Source organism: Cherax quadricarinatus, chromosome 72 (genome assembly GCF_038502225.1).
Source record: "Cherax quadricarinatus isolate ZL_2023a chromosome 72, ASM3850222v1, whole genome shotgun sequence".
Lineage (NCBI taxonomy): Eukaryota > Metazoa > Arthropoda > Malacostraca > Decapoda > Parastacidae > Cherax > Cherax quadricarinatus.
In genome coordinates this window covers 7,144,716-7,155,114 of record NC_091363.1, presented here as the reverse complement: position 1 = coordinate 7,155,114, position 10,399 = coordinate 7,144,716, and positions in this window count along the sequence as shown.

The window sequence follows — 10,399 nt, the reverse complement described above, 5'->3', positions numbered from 1 at the left end:
TAATAGGTCTAGTATGCGGGTGGGTATCTTCAAGAGTTGAAGTATCGATGGAAGGTAGTGGTTGTAGATCATCCAAGTTTTCATCTCTCCATTCATTTACCAACTGATAGTGATTATTGTTAAATTGACGACTGTTATTGTGGGAGAGAATTTTCTACCATACATCACCCATCAAATTAGCCTGGTCCTGTGGATCGTCAAGTTTAATTTCAACATCTTCATCATCCTCATCAGTGAAGGTATGAACTAGGTAGTTAGGAGCCTTGTGCTTTGCCCCTAAAAGTTGTCGGATCTTACTCCAAAATTTTGCTGGCTCACGTTTATACTGATTAGCTTGAGGAACTAGCAATTTCCATAAGTCCCGTTTGTGATGACTAATCATGTTAATTAATTCTTGCCTTAATCTATTCAATGTAGCTACTGGTGGTTGTCGCATTTGAAGATGCCTTCGACATTCTGCTTGATAATTTCTTAAAGCGTCTCTAATTTCCCTAGTAGGTTTATATTGTTGGTATATCTTTGTGGAAGCTAATTGGCAAGTTGCATTAGTAGCTTCAATTATTCGATTATGAAGGGACCTGATCTCGTCGTCAATTGCAGTGGAAGGTAGATTTTCCAACGACACAACTTCATCTTCACCAAGAAATGCCCTGAAGGGGTCAAATCCTAGGGTGTTGAGATTGGGTTTAGGAGGAACAGGTATTCTAAATGGAGAAGTTTGTAGTTGTATTATAACAGGGATGTGGTCAGATCCTACGTTTCCACCAGGAGAGATACGACAATGAAAGAGATCACAGTCCCTGTTTGTCAGGACTATACCTGGTGTCCCTGGATGAGGTCCAATGTACGATTTAAAGAATGGGCCTTGAAATGACAAGTTTCTGGCTGTCATGATATTAAATAGTTGTTTTCCTTTTAAGTCACCCAGTGGAATACCAGCTCCACAGTTAAAGAGGGCAGGGTGATGAGCATTAAAATCTCCCGCTAGAATTGTTGGAATATTTCTGCTTAATATCCTATGTAGAGGAATTGACTCTATATATTGTTGTCTCGGGGGAAAATATCCAGTTGCTATCACTAGTTGGCCATGAGACGTCGTCATTTCTATTGCAAGAATGTTTTCTTCATCAACATGAATATTTTTAAATGTATAGCCTAATTTAACTAAGATGGCTACACCACTAAAGGGTCCTCTCGATTTCTCCACAGTAGAGTAACCACGTAATTTAATATGTTGGTTCACTCTTGCAGCTGTCTCATTCAAGAGTATAACATCGGGATTGTAATTATTTAGTTCAACTTCAAGGAGGTAACGGTTATTGAAGAAATGTTGAATATTAAGTTGGAAAATTGTAATCCCCATTATTTCTTGCACTTCGCTCGTGTACTGCGGTCTGAACGCCTGCAAGTAATGTCATGTTTGGTATCCACACTATCCCTGCTGGACTCATCAAGGGGAGGAGAGAAGTTCTGAGTAGTTGCTTGTGTATTGAAATTGTCACCATCTTCACTAGAATTGGTAATATTAACAGAATCATTAGAGTCATCATCAGAAAACTGAGGTGTTGTATTCCCAGTTACAGGAAGCAGAGGCTCGTGAGAGTTAATGGGAGACTGTGGAGGCTCCAAGGAAAAAATTGGTAGGCCAGGTGATTTACCCGGAGGGAGTTCCTGTTCAACAGGATCAGCTGCAATAGCGGAAGAGTAAGCACCAATCTCTGGGGCATCGTTAGGGTCAGGTATTGACTCATCGGTTTGAGGGGAGTTGACGACTTCGTTATGCGAGGTGAGTGATCCCTGGACAAGGGATGAATTAGACTTATTTGAGGAAGTAGAGTAAGGAACATACTTCTTGTTATGAGAAGGCTGGGCCATAATCGTCTTAACATTTTCAGGGATAGTAATGGGAGTGATCCCATTAGTCAATAACAAATCATTTAAAACCTTAGAGCATAGATGAATGTCACCTCCTGCTATGTCTTTGGCCAGCATATACATTAGTTGCGCTCTCGTCATATCCCCGGCTGAGGATACCTGAGACATGGAAGGTGAGGCTGAACCTTGTTGTTGCGTTTATGTATGTTGTAGGTGAGGGTTAGATTGGGGCACTCCAAAAGGGGCAGAATTCCAAACATTGGAACCAGTGGTAGAGACATGAGGAGTCCCACTAGATCCAGGCAGAGCTGGGAAGGAAGTTTGGGACATTGTTGGCGGTGCCTGGGGAGTGGTCTTCTTAGAAGTGGACAGTTTCTTAGTTTCAATAATTTTCTGCATTTCCTTTTTCCTCTCAGGACAGATAGCAGAAACAGCATGGTGTTTTCCATTGCAGAGGACACATTTGGGCGTATTTTTATTAGTACAATCTCTATAAGAATGTTGGCCAGAGCAAATGCTGCAAATCTGCCCTTGAGTACTGCATTTGTTGGTGGTATGACCAAAGGCATAACATTTAAAACATTGTGTCACACTGACAAATCGTTCAAGAGAGATTTGGTCAGGTGTACATCTGGTGCCAAAACATTTGAAGCCATTTTGGCACACAAGTTTGGCCTCTTCAGGTGTCTCAAGTATTAACTTTAAGGTTACCTTGTTGTTGTTAAGTTTAGAGAATTTATGTGCTTCGACAGCCCTAGAATTCTCCGTATTAAAGTCCTCAACAATTTCATTCGCTGTGCTATGTCTCATGAAACTGTTAATTCTGGCAACAAACACAGTCCTCTGAGCTTGATAGCTCTCAGGTGCAACTGGGGTAACACCAAAAGTCTTCAATTTTTCCAGATCATCATGCTTCAGCAGTTGAAGTAACTTCAGAAGAGAGAAGTACTGCTCCAGCGTGGGTTTGAAAAACATCCACTGGAGCAACAGTCGAGTTCGAGCAAATACATGCTAGAATTTCTTTCATCGTCTTTTGGTTGCCATCAACACAATCTTACTCTTATCCTCGCCATGATGTCTAGGAAGGAACATCTGGCAGAAAAGTTACTTTAACAAAAAGGGTCTTTCCGTAGTGTTATTCTAGCATCCTATTTCAGCTGACTTATGAAGGTCAGCCCCTAAGATAGCCTACCCTCGAGTGGTGAGGGGGAAAGGGCCCAAGGCAAAGATCGGCCGGATTTTAAAAAACCACACGGGCTACCGGATGGTCAAAATGCCTTGTGTTAACTCGCCAAAGCGAAGTTGCCGAAAAAGAAGATAAGAAAGTCAGAAGGATAGCAATGTACGTAGTGTGTTAGTGTGTGGGCCAGTGTAGTTGTTTCAATTCAATTCAATTCAAATTCAAAGTTTATTCTCTATAAGGATTACAATGCTGAGTTTACAGAAATTTGGTTATTGTGTGGTTTACATGTAGTAAAATAGTGATTACAGAGTGTACCACTAGAACGCTTAGCATGGCTAGGCATTTCGGGCAGACTTAGTTTTATTCTTAATTGTAAAATATTACAAATTATGAGGTAAGTTGGTATTATGGCTAAGTGACTAAATACTAGTTTGTGAGTTTAGCAATGTAAATGCTTTTGTTTTGGCACAGTACATAGTTTCAGTATTGGAGTATCACAGGATTCATTATTTTAATATTGAGATTAATATTTCTGTTTATGGTCAAATGAGTCAGTGAGTGTAAGTGTGAACCACCAGGTGGTATTCGTGTAGTTAGTTGACAGGGTGTATCAGGGAGATAAGATGTTTTCTAATGGTAGTTTTGAAGGTGATGAATGTGTCTGCAGTTCTAGAGTTCTCAGGTAGGGTATTCCAGATTTTAGGGCCTTTGACATACATTGAATTGTTGTAAAGGTTTAGTCGGACACGGGGAATGTCGTAGAGATGTTTGTGTCTGGTGTTATGCCTGTGGGTTCTGTCACAACTATCAAGAAAGCGTTTTAGGTCAAGGTTGATATTAGAGTTTAAGGCCCTGTAGATGTAGATTGCACAGTAGTAAGTGTGGATGTACTGAACAGGGAGTAAGTTTAGGTCTATGAAGAGTGGGGGGGCGCGGGGGTGTTGCCAGGGATGGGATTTAGTGATTATTCTTACTGCAGCTTTTTGTTGGGTTATTATTGGCTTTAGGTGTGTTGCTGCAGTTGATCCCCAAGCACAAATAGCATAGGTGAAGTATGGATAAATAAGTGAGTGGTATAGTGTGAGAAGGGCATTTTGCGGCACGTAGTATCGTATCTTGGAGAGGATCCCAACCGTTTTGGATACTTTTTTGGTTATATGCTGGATATGGGTGCTGAAATTCAGGTTGTTGTCAAGGTATAAGCCTAGGAATTTGCCCCCATTATTTCTGGTAATTAGAGTGTTGTCAATCTTAATGTTAATTTGTGCATCTCCTGCTCTGCTACCAAACATAATATAGTAGGTTTTGTCAGTGTTAAGCGTAAGTTTATTGGCTGTCATCCAAGTCGATATTTTGATCAGCTCCTCATTCACAGTGGTGTTGAGGGTGGCAAGATTAGGGTGAGAGATGACATAAGTTGTGTCGTCAGCAAAGAGAATGGGTTTCAGGTGTTGGGATACGTTTGGAAGGTCATTGATGTATATGAGGAAGAGCAGGGGACCAAGGACACTTCCCTGCGGAACTCCAGTATCAAGTGGCCGTGTTGCTGATGCTGTGTCTTTAATGGTGACATACTGATACCTATTAGTAATGTAAGATTTGAAATAAGCAAGCGCATGGCCTCTTATACAGTAATGATCAAGTTTGTGGAGTAGGATGTCGTGGTCTAATGTGTCAAAAGCTTTTCTTAGGTCAATAAAAATTCCTAGTGGATATTCCTTATTTTCCAATGCTGTGTAAAGCAGATCTAGCATTTTTATGATTGCATCATTAGTGCTTTTATTTTTCCTGAATCCAAATTGGCAGGGGTTGAGTATGTTTTGAGCCGTTATAAATGAATACAGTCTCCTGTGCACGAGTCTCTCAAAGATTTTGGATAGCAATGGTAAGTTAGATATTGGCCTATAGTTGTTTAAGTCTGTAGGGTCACCACCTTTATGTATTGGTGTAACCCTTGCCATCTTGAGTAGTTTCGGGAAGGTGCTAGTCTCTAGTGACTTGTTAAAGAGTAATGAAATAGCATGCGAAAGGACATGGGCCGCTCGCTTGTACAGTAATGGTGGGACATGAGACAGATTCCCCGAGTTATTTTTAAGTGACTTTATAATCTCGGTGACTTCCGTGGGCTCAGTTGGTGCAAGATAGAAGGAATTAGGGAAATTCCCATCTAGGTAGTCCCCGGCATGGGCATTGGTATGTGGGACTTTACTGGCGAGATTAGATCCTATGGTTGAGAAGAAGTCGTTTATCTTGTTAGCTGTGTCAGTGGGATGTAGTGGTGTTTCATTAGGTTTAGTTAGGACAATATTCTTGGTTTTTCTCAGTTTGTGGGTCCCTAGAATCTGAGAGAGTGTTTTCCAGGTCTTTTTTATATCTCCTCTAGTGTCTGTGAATCTACTGGAGTAGTATAGTTGTTTGGCTTTCTTTATTACTTTGGTGAGAGCTGATGAATAGTGTTTAAGAATATATTTGTGTATTAAGCCTTGTCTATATTGCTTTTCATATTGGTGTTTCTTGTCAATGGATTTCAGAATGGTGCTGGTTAGCCATGGGCAACCAAGCCGTTTGTTTGTGATCTGTTTTGTTTTTATAGGACAATGTTTGTTGTATAGTCTTAAGTAATTTGTTAAGAAAAATGTCTGTCCAGTCATCAATACCATTGGCCTTGGAGAATTCTGTAGGCCAGTCAACAGTCTCTAGGTCAGCTGTGAACTTCCTTACTGAGGCCTCGTCATGGAGTCTAAATGAGACTTTGTTGTATTCAAGTGGTGGTTTACTAATGTTTGTCAGGAGGAAGGTAGGGTAGTGGTCTGTAGTGCTATCTGTGATTATCCCTGATTTAAGGGGGGCTAGTATATTGGTCCATATGTGGTCTATTATGGTTGCACTTGTCTCAGTGAGCCTGGTTGGTTTAGTTATTGTTGGTATGAGAAGTGTGTTGTTCATATTGTTGATGAAATCAGTTACAGGCTGATCATCTAGTAAGCCAAGGTTGATGTTGAAGTCTCCAGCTAAGAGAAGGTGGTGCTTATTCATTTGTCTGTTTGTTATTAGTGACTTTAATTTCTCACTGAAATTTGGGATGTTTGTGTGAGGTATCCGGTAAATGGCACCGATTGTTATAGGCGTCTTAAGGTTTTTTACAGTAAAATTAGCAAAAATGTATTCCCCATATTCATCACTAAAGCAAGTGGTGCTAATACAAGATAATTGGTTAGAGTAATAGATTGCAATACCACCCCCAACTTGGTTTGGTCTGCAGTTGTGAATTGCTGTGTATCCTGGTAGAGGGTAGATATCTATTGTGTCCTGCTTAAGCCAGGTCTCAGTAAGAATAATGCAGGAGAAGGGTGTCTTCAGTGATTCAAGGAGTGCTAGGAGGTCATCATAGTGTTTGCTTAAGGACCTGATGTTGTAGTTAAGTACTGATAGACTTTTAGCATTGTTTAGGATAGTGCTGGCTTGTGATGCTGTGTAATAAAGGCAGTTACTTTCCAATAGGTTTTGACTGGGTGTCAGATTACGGAGGTTTAGATCAGGGTCAACGTGATCAATCATCTTCTAGGTTTAAATTATGGTTATTTATATCCTGAGTTGTGTGTTGAGTTCTAGTACTGATATCTGTAGTGGTAGGAAGTTTGGACAAGTATATAGCTAGAGTATTTTGGTCATGTAGAGTATAGTCACTACTAAACATAATGAGATTTGGGTGAGGGGAGGAAAGGGAAGGATAGGGGGATGGGGAAGAGAGGGGTGAACAAGCAAGCAAGTCACTGCCTTACCCTCTTGATGGGATGGGGCTCGAAGTGACTGCAAGCAAGTTTCCTCTCAGCTCTGGTGAAGAACTACTCAGGATAACCCAAGAAAAAATCTCGAGTAACAGTGTTCAGAGTTGCTCAGCTGAAGAGCAGGAACGACGACCTCTTCTCTCCACGGCGGTTGGGCTGCTTCTTTCCTCAAACTACTCCTGTTCTTCACCATTCTTCTTTGTGTGGATTGATGAAGCCAGTGTGGCGAAACGTTTCCTCAATAAAGATACCCAAGTGCTGCACATGAGTCTAATTTATCAACTTTTCGGTTCTCTGAACCATTTATTTACACAAGTCAGTACCTGACCAGCCGGGTTGTGGTTCGTACGTCAATCTATGTGCGCCCAGCAGTAACAGCCTGGTTGATCAGACCCTGATCCACCGCGAGGCCTGGTCGCAGACTGAGCCGCGGGGGCGTTGATCCCCGAAACCCTCTCCAGGTATACATTGTCACTACAAATCTTATTAATGTCTAGAAGTAAATACATATAACCAATTCACTGGTACAGCTGGTAGTGCCGCTCTGTTAATGACTAATACAAAAATTGGTGCACTCATCAATAAATATAACTGAGCTTCTAGATGTCAAACTGAACTGACTGCCATACTCCTTGCACTCAAATGCGTCCATGTATCAGAGGTTGACATCTTTCTATAACTGATTCTTCATCATTCATAAATGCTCTTAACTCCTCTAGTATCAATCGTGGCATGCTTGTGTCTTGAAGACAGATACAGGTATGTTAGGAATGTAGACAATGGAGCCACAGTATACTTGTGGAAAATTGCTTTTACTTGGATGTATCATTATATACATAACAGTAAATGAACATAGATAATTATTATTTATCAGTTAGACAAGTAGGAATTTAGGACACCTAGGTCGCAAAAAATGTCCCCCTTCGATACCTACCACTGTCATATCCACAAGTTGCTCTGGACCTATTAATTATAAATAAAAGATACATCACCAGGAATTCTGGTAAATATATAAATTTGTGGACTGTATATTAAATTAAAAAAATATTATATATAAATACACATTTATATAACAGAAGGAAAATATATCTTAATCATAACACTCACCAATTTGACTGGAGATTAATGTGTATCACACTCAGAAAACCTCACTGTCTATCTATGAAAATAACACTGGCCAGGTTACTACATAAGACTTATCTGAGGTTCCTGGAGCTGTCTTGTCCAGTCGCCTGATATCTCAAGTTATGCAGGAATGCACATCCAACAATTTCGTCTCTTATTTGAGAGGTGTCAGCCCAATTTTAACCTCTAGAGCACGAAAAATTCTTCCCATTACACCAACGTTTCTAATCCAAATTCAAACAAAATGGCGACTGACCTCCCCAGCCGCAGGTTTCCCATTTTCGATAACATACTTCTTTTAAAAATACAATATAGGGCATCTATTTACCTATAAATTACCGTATTTCTGGAAAATATATACAGTATTTTCCACAATACCTGTGCATTACATCTCACATTGATCTTCAGATGCATATCACTGATGAACTGGCAAAGGTATATATGTCTTAAAGGAGTGCTGTCAGTTAGCAGTTTGAAAACAATACGGAAAAGAACTTCAAATTCATTTAATTGGCTTGAGACTGAAGGATTATTATAATCATGTGAAGCGCTAAACCCGTAGAGATTATACAGCGCCTGTGGGAGGGGGGGAAGGGTATTCAGGCTCAATCCAGGGAACTGGAGCACAGATCCAATTCCCTAGATCAAGACCCCCCTCACCAGCGTCAAGGAACCTCCCTCGAGGGGAAGAGAGGCTGAAAAAGAATGACACCAGTTACTCCACCGAAGCAAGCAGACTATTAGATGTCACTACCTTCCGGCACTGGCTGGGCTACAGTATCTCTGTAGCCCAGCCCAGCTGACATGTATACATCACCATCACCAGATGTAGACATGTCAACTAAATGTAAACTTTGCCAGATGGACCATTGTCACACCTTGTGTGGAAAATATTTTAATTTTCCGAAGCTATAGTGCCTAATAGGTGTTTAATGTGTCGATATGGGTCAAAAAATGTATTTGAAAATGGAATAGAACCAAGAGTTTCCTCTGCGCCTGCGCGGATGTGCGGGGGAAGAGGTCGACACAGGGCATGGAGGAAGCGAGAGGGTTTTGAATGTAGTGAAGAGGCTGTGAAAACATGGGACCAGGAAATTGGCATTCACGGCGGCCTAAGGATTAATATAGGCCTCACTTCATAATAGGAAGTGTCGTAACTGTTCCTGGTAAAGAGTGAGGGAACGTGATTGATGGGACCACCGTAATAATGTGGTAAAATGAGTGAATAATGGTAGGACCGGGGGTGACTGGCGCGTCGCCATGGAGTGTGTCCCGGGTTAACATACCCATGGTTTAATCACCACTCATCGGTCTCAGATCTTAATGGAGTGGTCTCCAGTGTGTATAATAATTACGAGACATTAAACCATATGGTGAGCTAAGAAGTAATCAGTGATAATAACACCAAGTTAAGAGAATGTGTGAAGTGAAATGAGTCGTCGTTCTCAGAGTGAGCATCTGTTTATCTTGTGTTCCTGTCTCGAGGATAGTGAAGTTTTTATGGAGTCACGACATCTAAACTGGGACAAACCAACGGATACCTCGTCCTGCTGGAATAAGAACCGTGTCAGTGTAGCAGGACATCGAAATGTGATGGTGAATGTAGGAAATAAGGAGCATCAATCACCCACAGTTAAGTAACCCTTCTAGTTATAGCAGACTGATACTGGCCAGTTAGGTATGTTGTAATTGGATAGGTTATGGGTGTCCAGCTACTTCAAGTGACCACCAGAGAATATCTGGTAAGTGGTGGGTGTGAAAAATTGCATTTATCTGAATGTAACTAATTATGTACATAACAGTAAATGATAACAAAGATAATTATTATTTATCAATGTTACATAGACAAGTAGGAATTTGGGACACCTAGGTCGCAAAAAATGTCCCCCTTCGATACCTACCACTGTCATATCCACAAGTTGCTCTGGACCTATTAATTAAATGAAATATACATACACCAGGAATACTGGTAAATAAATAAATTTGTGGACTGTATATTAAAAATAATAAATGGTTATATATATACACAATTACATAACAGAAGGAAAATATATCTTAATATCACTCACCAATTTGACTGGAGATTAATGTGTATCATACTCAGAAAACCTCACTCTAACTAAATCTAGGAAAATAATGCTGGCCAGAATCCTCACTCTAACTAAATCTAGGAAAATAATGCTGGCCAGAATTACACACAAATCTAGAGAGCTTATCTGAGGTTCCTCGAGCTGTCTTGTCCAGTCGTCTGATATCTCAAGTTATGCAGGAATGCACATCCACCAATTTCGCCTCCTATTTGAGAGGTGTCAACACAATTTTAACCTCTAGAGCATGAAAAATTCTTCCCATTACACCAATGTTTGTACAAAATTCAAAACCAAGATGGCGAGTCCCCTTCTGCGCAGGCGCAGGCTCAGTTTCCCAT